We start from the raw sequence: 12331 nt of genomic DNA on the forward strand, positions 1-12331 counted from the left end.
GTTTTAAAACAGCTTCCCCGGTGTGGCAAAATGGTTCCCAGTCATGGGGCAGGTTGTGGGGGAAGTGATCTAATCCATTTAGAAAGCTGTTCCTCTCTTGCTGTTTTGTCAGAGAAGGTGATACCTGAGTCCGAAGCTGAGTAATTAAAAACCCTCTTAACACCACTTGAAATCAAGTGGCTCATATGCAACACGCTGAGCCTTCTATCCTCTGGGCTTGGGGTAATGATTGTCTTTTAATACCACTTTCAATTGTATTTTGAATCTCATGAGAGGCAAATAGAATAAACACAATAAAACCTTAAAAAAAATACAAACAAAACCTACCCCCCAAAAAATTCAACCCTGTAATTACGTTCCCCATAATTTTGCATCCCCTATTACTGTTTGATTAAAAAGCAAACCCCAAACAACATACACCCTTTGGAATGTAGTTTGGCTTCAAGTCATCATGAATGATTTTTATGTGTAACAAAATCCCACAATTACTAAAATAGCTTAGAGTTAATTGCATTTCGTTGGGAATTCATACCGACTTTATGTGTCTACACCAGAAAGTTATTATGAATTTAACAAACCTGAGTAGTTATTTGCCATTTCGGAGCATTGAAGGGTCTTCTTGAGTCACCCCAGATGGACTCCCTTTTTCCTGGAGGTGAGGAGATACGGCAGGAAGTGGAGATACGGCTGAGGAGGTGAAGGTTCATCCATTCTTTGCAGACAATTCATTTCACTTGACAGCCACTTTTTTTTTTTTTTTGTGGTATGCGGGCCTCTCAGGCTCAGCGGCCATGGCTCTCGGGCCTAGCCGCTCTGCAGCATGTGGGATCTTCCCGGACCGGGGCACGAACCCGTGTCCCCTGCATCGGCAGGCGGACTCTCAACCACTGCGCCACCAGGGAAGCCCAACAGCCACGTTTGAGCAGGTGTGGACCACCTTCTGGTGTGTCCATGAATGATAAGCTCCTAAATGTTTCACTGTCCTTCTCTCTTCTCCTGCTCTTCCTCTTTTTTCCCTACTCAAGTCAAAATAATAATAACAGCAGCAACAAGCCATTTGTTAAGTGTTTGCCAATAGTGAAACACAATGCTAAACACTTTATATGTTTTGTACTTATCATATCTCATCTAGACCTTGCAATACCTTGTGAGGAAGGCAGTATTTTTACTTTATAGGTGAGGATGCTGAGGCTAGGAGAGGTCAAGAAACTGGCTCACAGTCACACAACTGGTAAGCAGCACAACTGTGATGTGAACTGGAGTCTTCTAGCTGTAAACTGCACTCCTGTGTTTTGAAGGAACACTCCTTTAAAAGAGACAGCCAAGAGGGAATGAATGGTATGGTTGGAGACTAGAGTCCAGAGTGGTTCCAGTGACCTCACACTCTGTCCCCATCCCTGCTGATCAGGTAACAACAGCCTGTGCAGATACTTTCTAAAGACTGCCCATTGCAGCTTTGCATAAAATAGGAAAAAGTGCAGATGACCTAATTTTTCATCAGCAAGGGATTAAAGCAACGAAGGATGGTGACTGCCATCATGGAATATTCCTCAGCTGCTGAGAAGAGTGTCAGGACTGAAGAGGGACAGCCAGGCAGGTTAAGAGACTTGTCCCAGGGACTTGTGTCTTCTTCTGACTCCCTAGACTGACCTTCCTGCTTCCTCCCTAGAATGTTCAATAGGTTTCCAGTGTCACACAGTTAGGTAGCCAGAACCCGAGCCTGCCCCCTACTGATCAACACTGAAGGGGAAAATAAGAGGCTCAGTCATGCATTGGTTAAGGAGTGACTTGGCCTCAGCTAAACCTGGATTTGAACCCTGAGCTGGCAAGACTCCACAGTTCTCCATACTCTCTCAGCATGACACCAGAGCAGACGTGGTGGCTTTGTGGTAGAGGACAGGCTTCACCTGGCCCCCCTTTTCCTCTGGCTGGCACGGAGCAGCAGAAAAAAGTCTGGGCACCCAAGAGTCCCCAAGAGAGCACTGGAATGGGTTAATCCTGTGACTGGACATAGCAGTGACCCTGGGGACTGATGATCAACACCAGATAGAGACCTCTCAGTGGATGTCAGTGTGTCTAGAAGCCTCTCTCCTCTTGTATGAGCCGGCATCCTCCAGAGAAACAGAAGCAACAGGGGGTAGATAGATAGGGGATTTAATATAGGAATTGGCCCATGTGGTTACAGAGGTCTAGAAGTCCCATGATCTGCTGTCTGCAAGATGAAGAATCAGGAAAGCTGGTGGTGTAATTCAATCTGAGTTTGAAGGCCTGAGAATTGATGGTGTAAGTCCTGATCTGAGTCTAAAAGTCTGAGAACCAGGAGCGCTGATGTCCAAGGGCAGGAGAAGGTGGATGTCTCAGCTCGAGCAGAGAGAGCGTGAACTGCCCTTCCTCTGCCCTTTGTTCTATTCGGGCCCTGAATGAGTTGGATGATGCCAGCCCACATTGGGGAGGGCCAACTTCTTTACTCAGTTCACCAATTCAAATGCTAATCTTCCAGAAACATCCTCACAGAATGTTATGCATCCAGAAATAATGTTTTACCAACTACCTGGATATCTCTTAGCCCAGTCAAGTTGACACAGAAAATTAACCATCACATCCCTAATGACTTGGTGCCACAAAAATTCCCCCAATTTAAAGCAGCCCACAAGAAAAGGTGGTATCCTTCCAAACTCCTGGTTTTGAACTAGAACAAATTCACAGCTGCTTTAGTGATAATTATCCAAGTTAGTTTGAATGGAATTCTTGGGAATCCTAAAAAGAACCCTGTGGCCTCTCACGTTTTCTGCAACAGGTTGGATGGTGACAAGCGCTCCCGCCTCATGGAAGATTCTGCATCAGTATGATGAGAAGCAGCAGCTGATGACTCCGAGGACGTTAACTGGCTTTATTAATCATAACCACAGACCAGAGGCTGTGTGTTTTCTCCAGGAGTCGAGTGAGAGATTGCCTTGTCTCCTGCCGCTCCCACAGTATAGTCAAGGCATCAAGCTAAATTAAAGGAAATGCCATCTTCTTGTGACAGCAGGTGCAAAATTACCTCTAATTATGGATTTGCTAGGTACAACAGTGACTCTGCATGAATTATAACGTGGCGTTCATTAAAACAGCCATTTAGGATCTCACTTACCTTGACACGCCTACGGATTCTCAGAATTCAATAGTGAGTCCATTTCAAACTGTCCACTGTGCTCTTAGAGAACTGTGCTGGTTTGACAATTTGCAATCCAAAAGCTTCGTTTAAAGTATAAGGTGCCGAGTAAGGAGGGCTGGGTCTGTCTCAGGTTTACCACGGACTGGTCTGTGTGTGTGTGACTTGAACAAGTCAGTTAACCTTTTCAGAACTCAGTTCCTTCATCTATAAAACAGAGGGGGCAGAACTGGGCAAATTTTAAGGCAGTATATCTCAAAATTAATTTGCTATTCAAAGTGTGGGCCATGGACCAGAAGCTTGTTGAAAATGCAGAATCTCAGTCCCTACCCTAGATTTACTAGTTTCAAACTATGATAGGCTTACGGATCATCTGGGGATCATGTTAAAATGCAGAATCTGATTAAGCGTATCTGGGGTAGAGCCTGAGATTCTGCATTCCATTGAGCTCCCAGGGGCTGCTGCTGTAGCTCCCCCAGCTGCTCCCCAAAGTCTACTTTGAGTAGTGGGGCTCTCAGATCCCTTCTAGCTGTGTATTAGCATGGTAGGTGATGTTGACTGAGTACTTCCTGTATGCTAGACAATGTGCTAAATACATGCATTGTCTCAGTTAATTCTCATAAGAACTCTACAGAGGGCATATGGTTAATATCATCCACATTTTATAGATAATGAAACCAAGGATCATGGGTATCGCCACCTTGCCCAAGGTCATGTGGAGGGCAGAGCTGGGATTTGAATTCATAGTATCTGGCTCTGTTGCTCATACGCATAATGACAGCACTGTCGCCTGCCAAGTAATTTAGCTTTTGAAAAACTCTAGCTCTCGTTTCTTTGCTCTTCTGGGTAAAGTTGTGGTGGCTGATTCTCTGTGGAGCAGCAGGATACTAACAGAGCCAGCTGATGTGACCCTAGTTCTAACTCACGCTATTGCAGGGTTGTACTGTATTTGATGGATGAATATACATTTCCTGATCAAGGGGCCTTTTGAAGAGTCCCAGTTTTTTCCTCTTATCAACTGTGCTACAATAAACACACTTGTACATATACTTCATACGTGGTATGACCTTGGGACAGATGCTTATATGTTCCATGCTTGGACCAAAGGACGTGCATTGATACATTTGGATAAATACCACCATCTTGTCTACCATTGGGACTCACGGTTACACTAAATTTAGCGTTTAGTGGGGGAACATTAAAATTAAAGCTCCTCGTTGAGTGGCCGAACTTGAATCTTGAATCCCAAACTTCTCTCAGGAAAAATTCTTACCCCATATTTTCAAATAGCAAAATTATTACCTCTCCTTTTGGTTGGTTCCCTCTACCAGAGTGCTGATTCCATTGGGAAATAGTGTTGCCTTTTTTAAACTTGAAAAAAAACGAAGAAGAGGAAGTCATGAAGCCGGAATATGTTGAACCCATATTTGTGGAGCTTGATTTTTGAAAAGACAAACCCTGCATTTGGGAAACTGGAATCTCTTGGCTTCCCTGTTTGGCTTCACGTAATTAGCCTAAACCTCAGAAGACTCTGTCTAGGGCAGCTCAAACTTCAGGGAAAAAAAAAGCATTAAGGCTCATTTTGACGAGAAGACTGAAATCCAAATTGTTGTTTGAGGAACCAGCTTAGACTTCTGGCTGAAACTCAAGATGCTATGCATTTGCCTACCTATTTAATGCTGTACTCAAGTTCCCAAGCCTTCTCTGATGGACTTTTTTTATTTGTGAGTCTGGGTATTTCTTCCTCCTATAAATGGTTATTTCTCTACACAGATACACGTGGGAGAATATTTAATTAGAACTGAAAATGTTTTGAGCATGTTAAGTACAATCTAAGTGATAAGTATCGTGATCTTTAAATGCTACAATAAGCATTATAATACATGCTTAATTCACTGGTGAGCACTTGGCAAGTCTTTGACAAATTCTTAATAAATTGCTCAGAAGAGCCCTTTAGAAAGTGTCATTTCACACTACATAACTCTGCCTCTGATATTTCTCAACCTTGTCTATCTGCAGAAATGGGAAATTCTCTTGAACATTTTTCTTAACTGATTCTGATTTATGGCTTTAGGTGGAAACTCCCAGGGACTTGTTGCAATATACTGTAAATGAAATCTGCTAGCTACACAATTTGAAAAGTGAAGGCTGTAGTCTCCAACTTTTCAAAAGCGGCCCATTTCACCTAGGCAATGAATTATGGGATCCAGAAGTACATAGAAAGCCTGAATACTGCACTTGGTATGTATCTTCAAGGGAAAAGCTGTAAGAATCTAACAAAGACTAGCCACAGCCTGGATGTCATCTGGAGGGTATTAAGAGAAGATTTGTAGCAATTGAGTTGGTTGGTAGTGTTAGGGGCAGTGATTCCTCAGCATCAAAATACTCCATAAATTCTCCCTGTGCCCAGATTTCAGACTTTGCAATTAAATTTGGGTGTAGGTAGAAGATGCTTTGGAAAACTAATTTTTAAATTAAAAACTTAACAAAAGCCTTCATTTAGAAAGGTCTGTGGCGGCATAGCAACTCAAATTACTTGAAAGTGGGAAAAAAGCAGTGCTGAGTTTGGCAGGCTCGTTTATTTTTCTCCTACTATGTGCCCCAGGCAAGGTGTTCTAACTGCAAGATTTAATAGTAAGTATTTAATTTCAATCTTTTATATCTGCATAAAATATCTGAAAAGATTAAAGATATACTGATGAGAAAGCTGAAGGTCAAAGAGGTTAAACATATAATTAGTGAAGGGTCTGGCTTACCGACTTCTTAAAAATAACCTTTTACTTCAGAATAATTTTAGATTTACAGAAAGATCACCAAGATAACACAGAATTCCTGTAAACCTGTTACCCTGTTTGACCTACTGTTAACATCTTACATGGTATATTTGTCAAAACTAAGAAATTAACATTGGTACATTACTATTAACTAAACTCTAGATATTATTCAGGTTTGTGTGTGTGTGTTTATTTATTTATTTTCACTAATGTCCTTTTTCTGACCGAGGATCTTATTTGAGACCCCACATTGCATTTCGTTGTCATGTCTCCTAGTCTCCTCTGGTCTGCGACAGTTTCTCAGTCTTTCCTCATTTTTCATGACCTTGACAGTTTGAAGAATACTGGTCAGGTATTTTGTAGAATATCCCTCCATTTGGATTTGTCTTAATGTTTTTCTCCTGATTTGACTGGGGTTATGGGTTTTTGGGAAAAATACCACAGAAGTAGGGTGTCTTTCTCATCACATCATATCATGCTATCCTGCTTTCAGTGTAACTTACCACTGGCAGTGTTAACCTTGATCTCTTGGTTAAGTTAGTGTATGTCAGGTTTCTGGGGCTACATTTTGATCAGTGGTAAGGAGTATGGCAATTGATTAGTGATGTCTGCCATGAGCACAGAATCAGGGAATAGTGCTACTCAGAGCAAGTATTGATATTTGCTATTTCTTTTTTTTTTTTTTTTTTTGTGGTACGTGGGCCTCTCACTGCTGTGGCCTCTCCCGTTGCGGAGCACAGGCTCTGGACTCGCAGGCTCAGCGGCCATGGCTCACGGGCCTAGCCCCTCCGTGGCATGCGGGATCCTCCCGGACCGGGGCACGAACCCGCGTCCGCTGCATCGGCAGGCAGACTCTCAACCACTGCGCCACCAGGGAAGCCCGATATTTGCTGTTTCTGACTCAGATAAGGCCACCATCTCTTGCAGATGAAGTTGAGATTCAGTTATTCAGAATTTCATGTAATTGTACATATGGCTCTGCCATCCATACCATGCATCCCTGTTAAGCATTTAAAAAAGAAATATTTGTTGAACATCTATAATATGCAAGGGTCATATTTTTGTTTCTCAGTTAATAGACTGAGAGAATGTTGAGGCTGAAGGGGAGACTTAAAAGATAACCTAATTTCCTCATATGATTTTTTTTAATGAAAAAATTAAAACCTCCAAAAAAGAGAACAAATACACTAGAGGCTCAGAAAGTGACAATTATTGCCTGAAGCATAGGAGCATAGAAGGCTTAGACTGGAATCCTGTCTTCTGACTGCTTTAGTATCTGCATCCCTACTTACATCTACTGTACTTGTACAAGTTACTTGAGCTGAGTACCTATAGTAATTTATGGTATGGTCTCCTCCAGAAGACCATTGAAATCAGCACTTTTCAATGTGTAGGAGAAACACGCATCAAAACGTTTCCTCTGTATCTCACTCAAACATTTTTGTTGTTGAGTATAAGTGGATGACGTTTTACAAACAACTGTGGGCTTTCAAAAATGTACTCATGTGAGAACAATTTAGTGATTACCAGCCATTTATCAGATGCTGGCTATACATTGGTGAATAAAATAGACATGGTCCCTATAAGGACAACTTATATTCTAGTGGCATATACAAATGTAAAATAAATTAAAATAATAACGTAATTACAAAGTATAAAGAATGCTCTGAAGGGATCAAACACAGAGTGCTAATACAATAAAGAGGGTAACCTAATTAAGGTGGTCAAGGAAGACTTGCCTGAGAAGGTGACGCTTACACCAAGATGGAGGGAGCTTTGCAATGTGTCTGAATCAGAGTGGGTCATGTTTGCAGAGGCCCTAAAAGAGAGGACAGGACAAGTCTGAGGAACGGGAAGAAGACCTGCAAGCCTGGATTTTTGTAAAAATGGGGTAGCAGATGTGTCAGTGCCCTATATCATCAGCCCTTATATCAGTCCTGTATACAGTGGCAGCTTTTCCTGCATGCTGGGTCAACATATTGGGCAAGCTAGAGGTGCCAGGGAGTTGATGTCCCAGGAGCTGTTCTCAACCTATGATGAATGGGTTGGTGGAGACATGTCCCAACTGCCCCATCCCTCGGTAGGGATGACCAGGAGGCATATTCTGTTCTCCCCATGGTCTCCCAGGGGTCCTCATTGGGGCTGAACCTCAGGAAACCATCATGGTAAGATGCTTGATAAGATACCCTTTGCTGGCTTCCTTCCCTTGAATGCCTCTCTTCCCCACTCCTTTATCGTTCCCCTTCCAGATAAACTCATATCCTTTTTTTTCAAGGTCTTATTTGGAGAAACCTAGCTGAAGATCAATGGGCAGGGTGATACAAGCTGAGGCTGGAAATGTAGGCAGAAGCTGGACCATGCAGCACTTTGCAGGCTTTGCAAAGAAGTTTGATTTTACTATAAGTGCATTAGGAAACAACCAAAGCTCTTAAGAAAGGAGTGACTTGATTAGATTTAGGTTTTAAAATGGGATAATCTAAAATGCAGGTTGGCCTTAGAATCATGGATTTAAAAGGCATCTTAGAGACAGTCTGTGTGAACTCTCCCTTTGTAAGAAAAGAAAGTGAGATCCATAGAAGTTGATTTGCCCATAGCCACGCGGTGAGAGAGGTAGGACGACTATGTTAATCTCACGACCAAAGTCTCATAACTGTCTAGGACTCAGTGGTGCCTCTTTGGCTCTGATAACCTCTTGGAGTAGTTTCATCCAAGACAGCATTTTCTAAGGAAAACAACATGAATTTTGAATTCAACATTGTGATGCCGAGGACTGTGTTAGGTAATTACCATAACACGTTAGACAATTGAAATTACAAGGGAGAAAAACAGTTAAGACACTGGCCCAGTTATTAAGTATTAAAGACACTGAAGATTTTTGCTTTGTGGTAAATACCAGGATAGGTCATGATAACAGTTTTCAAATATTTGTAAAGGTGCAGGCAGTGAAGAGGGAGAGAAATTACTTAGCTTAGAAAAGTGGAGGAGATCTCGAAGTAATGAGGTGGAACAAAAGGAAAATATTATTAGCTGAAGAGTGAGAAAAGGGTCTTTTCAATGAGAATGGGTCGGTTGTGTTTACAGACAAACCCAATTGTCTGAGTGAACCTTATGTAGTGTTTGAAATGAAAAAAAAAAAAAAGAAAGAAAGAAAATTAGAAAGATTTATACCAGCACGTATCACTTGTATTTCTTAAAATTATTTTCTCTTATCCTCTCACTTTCAAACACATTTGCTGTATGTTTGAAATGTAATTATTTCACCACAGAGGATATGTAATGCAGTTTGGTGACTTTCATGATGGACCAAGTCAAATTTCTCTCTTAACAAACAGAGATGGATAAATAATTGGACTCCAAACCAGGTGTTCTCTAATTATGTTTCATTTGCTGATTGTGGCATTAAGATAGACTATATTATCATAGTTAATCATTTTTACAGTGTTTTAACTTTGGGGCGATTTTAAACTACAAAGAATTGTCAAGGTTTTGTCAAGGTTGTGAAATTGTCAAGGTTGACTCTTCACTGGAAGGCAAAAATTTCCAGTGTGAATTTGAATGGTTAGTATTAAATGATAAACACAGCTCTATTTACAACAGCCAGGACATGGAAGCAACCTAAGCGTCCATCGACAGATGAATGGATAAAGAAGATGTGGCACATATATACAATGGAATATTACTTAGCCATAAAAAGAAACTAAATTGAGTTATTTGTAGTGAGGTGGATGGACCTAGAGTCTGTCATACAGAGTGAAGTAAGTCAGAAAGAGAAAAGCAAATACTGTATGCTAACACATATATATGGAAGCTAAAAAAAAAAAAAAATGGTTCTGAAGAACCTGGGGGCAGGACACAAATAAAGACACAGACGTAGAGAATGGACTTGAGGACACAGGGAGTGGGAAGGGTAAGCTGGGATGAAGAGAGTGGTATGGACATATATACACTACCAAATGTAAAATAGCTAGCTAGTGGGAAGCAGCCGCATAGCACAGGGAGATCAGCTCGATGCTTTGTCACCACCTAGAGGGGTGGGACAGGGAGGGTGGGAGGGAGACGCAGAGGGAGGAGATATGGGGATATATGTATATGTATAGCTGATTCACTTTGTTGTAGGGCAGAAACTAACACACCATTGTAAAGCAATTATACCCCAATAAAGATGTTAAAAAAAAAAGATAAACAACAACAAATAAAACAAAACGAAAAATGGTTGACTGTTTTACCTAAGTTGTTTTCAGTGGATTTAAGTGGTTATTGCTGAATACGATTCACTGGTGATCATGGCTATTGTTCCTTATTTTATTTGGATTTGTTGGGTATGCCAGCATCAATCACTTCACAGCCTGTTAAAGTAACACAGTCCCTACACCCAAGAAAAATTACCCAACAATCCTCATGTTCCTTCAGTTTAGGGGGGAGTCCTCTGAGGATAAAATGTTACAGATGGGAATGTGCAGTCCCTCTATGCTGCCTGACCCTCTTCCCCACCTTGTTCTAAGTGTCATCATTGGATATAATTTCTTAGCATACTGTTTGCTTTGTCTTCAGTTAAGAGCCAGCAAAATAGCTACTATAATTATATCTCTTTAAGACGATGCCCATTTGATTGAGGGCTGGGCTGAAAATACAGTCTACATTATCATATGAAAAAGCCACATAAAGAGACCTGTCTTCAAACTGCAGAGTGAACCCTGCTCCAAGCGATTCTAAATGAAGCGACAAACTGCAAGGCGAGAGCACTTATTTGACCACAGACCCATTGAAATATCACTTTGATGAATGCAAACACATTTATCATCTACACTAGGCGATGTTTTATGTCACTATCCCAGTGAAGGCTGTTTTAGCTCTAAGGACTAGAAACCCACACCAAGCTAGCTTAAACAAGAAATGGAATTTATTATAAGTATACAGGGTATGTGACAGAAGCCACAGGGGGCTGGGATTAGAATATGTCCAGAACCAAGGCACTGATTCTTTTGGTTTCCTTCTGGGGTCATTTGGTCTCTCATCTCTGTCTTTCTCTTTGTAACCCCTTTGCTCTCTTGCAGAAGATGGCTTTTCTTGTGTCAACTGAAAAAAAATGCACAACCTAAAAGTTAAGAATTATGTTTTATTTGGCGGACAAAACTGAAGACTTAAGCCTGGGACACAGCATCTCAGATCGCTCTGAGGGACTGGTCTGAAGACGTAAGGGAGGAGACAGGATATATGAGTTTTTGCAGCAAAGACCAGGTAGTCAGAACTTCAAAAGATTACTGTTAATTTAAGAAAACCCTCTCTCTGGCATTAAGAAATTTAGTGCTTTTGTATGTATGGGAAGATGCAAGAGTCTGGGCTCACTGAAATCTTTCCTTTGCTGTGCACCTCAGCTATCCTGTGCTTTATCATCCTGAGTTCCTTCAGGGCTCACCATGGGTGGAGGCGCCCGGGGCATAATGTGATGGCTTGAGGGCTGTAGCACCCTTTGTTTCCTGATATGGCAGGCCACATTTTTTTCATTGATCCTTGCTTCTCTCTTCATGTGTCTGCCCTACAGCCCCGACTTTCACCTCAGCTGTAGCCCCAGGCAGAGTCTCTGATTAACATCCCTCATACTCAGTGAAGTCTTACAAATCCAGCTAGCCTGGACCTTGAGATCAGGAGATCAGTAGGTGCTGAGAGTGTTGAGGAATCTCGGCCAGCTGGTGGGGGAGGGTGGAAGGAAGGTTGGTTGAATGGGCTATTTGCTGAGGCATTTCCAAACAACCGTGTCTGGGCAAGAGCCACTTGTACATTTGAATAAGTTCTATTCACTTACTATTCTTTAACAGTTGATGAGAGTTTGAGTGAGGTAAAACCTCTCAAATCTTTATGGCTGTGTATCTATGTGGTTATCATTTTCTCTACCTCAAAAGTGCATGATGGCTCAGCCATCTTCATAGCAATATTAGTCCATTATTCACTGTATTCCACAGAGATGGAAGCAACCCAAATGTCTATCAATAAAGAAAATGTGGTATATACGTACAATGGAATTTTACTCAGCCTTAAAATGGGGGGAAATCCTGTCACATGCTACTACATGGAGGGAAGACATTTGAAGACATTATACTAAGTGAAATAAGCCAGCCACAAAAAAAGACAAATATTGCTTTGATCCCACTTAAACGTGGCATCTAAAGTATTGAATTCCTTAGAAACAAAGTAGAATTGTGGTTACCGGGAAATGAAGGAATTGTTGTCTAATGGCTATAGAATTTCAGTTTTTCAAGATGAAAAAATTTTGGAGATTGGCTGCACAACAACATGAATATAGTTAACACTCCTGAACTGTACACTTAAAAATGTTTTTTCTTTTTCTAAATTAAAAAAAATGATGGAATATAAAGATAGAAACTGATGGTGCCACGGAGCAGCT

Source organism: Tursiops truncatus, chromosome 19, assembly GCF_011762595.2.
Source record: "Tursiops truncatus isolate mTurTru1 chromosome 19, mTurTru1.mat.Y, whole genome shotgun sequence".
Taxonomy (NCBI): domain Eukaryota; kingdom Metazoa; phylum Chordata; class Mammalia; order Artiodactyla; family Delphinidae; genus Tursiops; species Tursiops truncatus.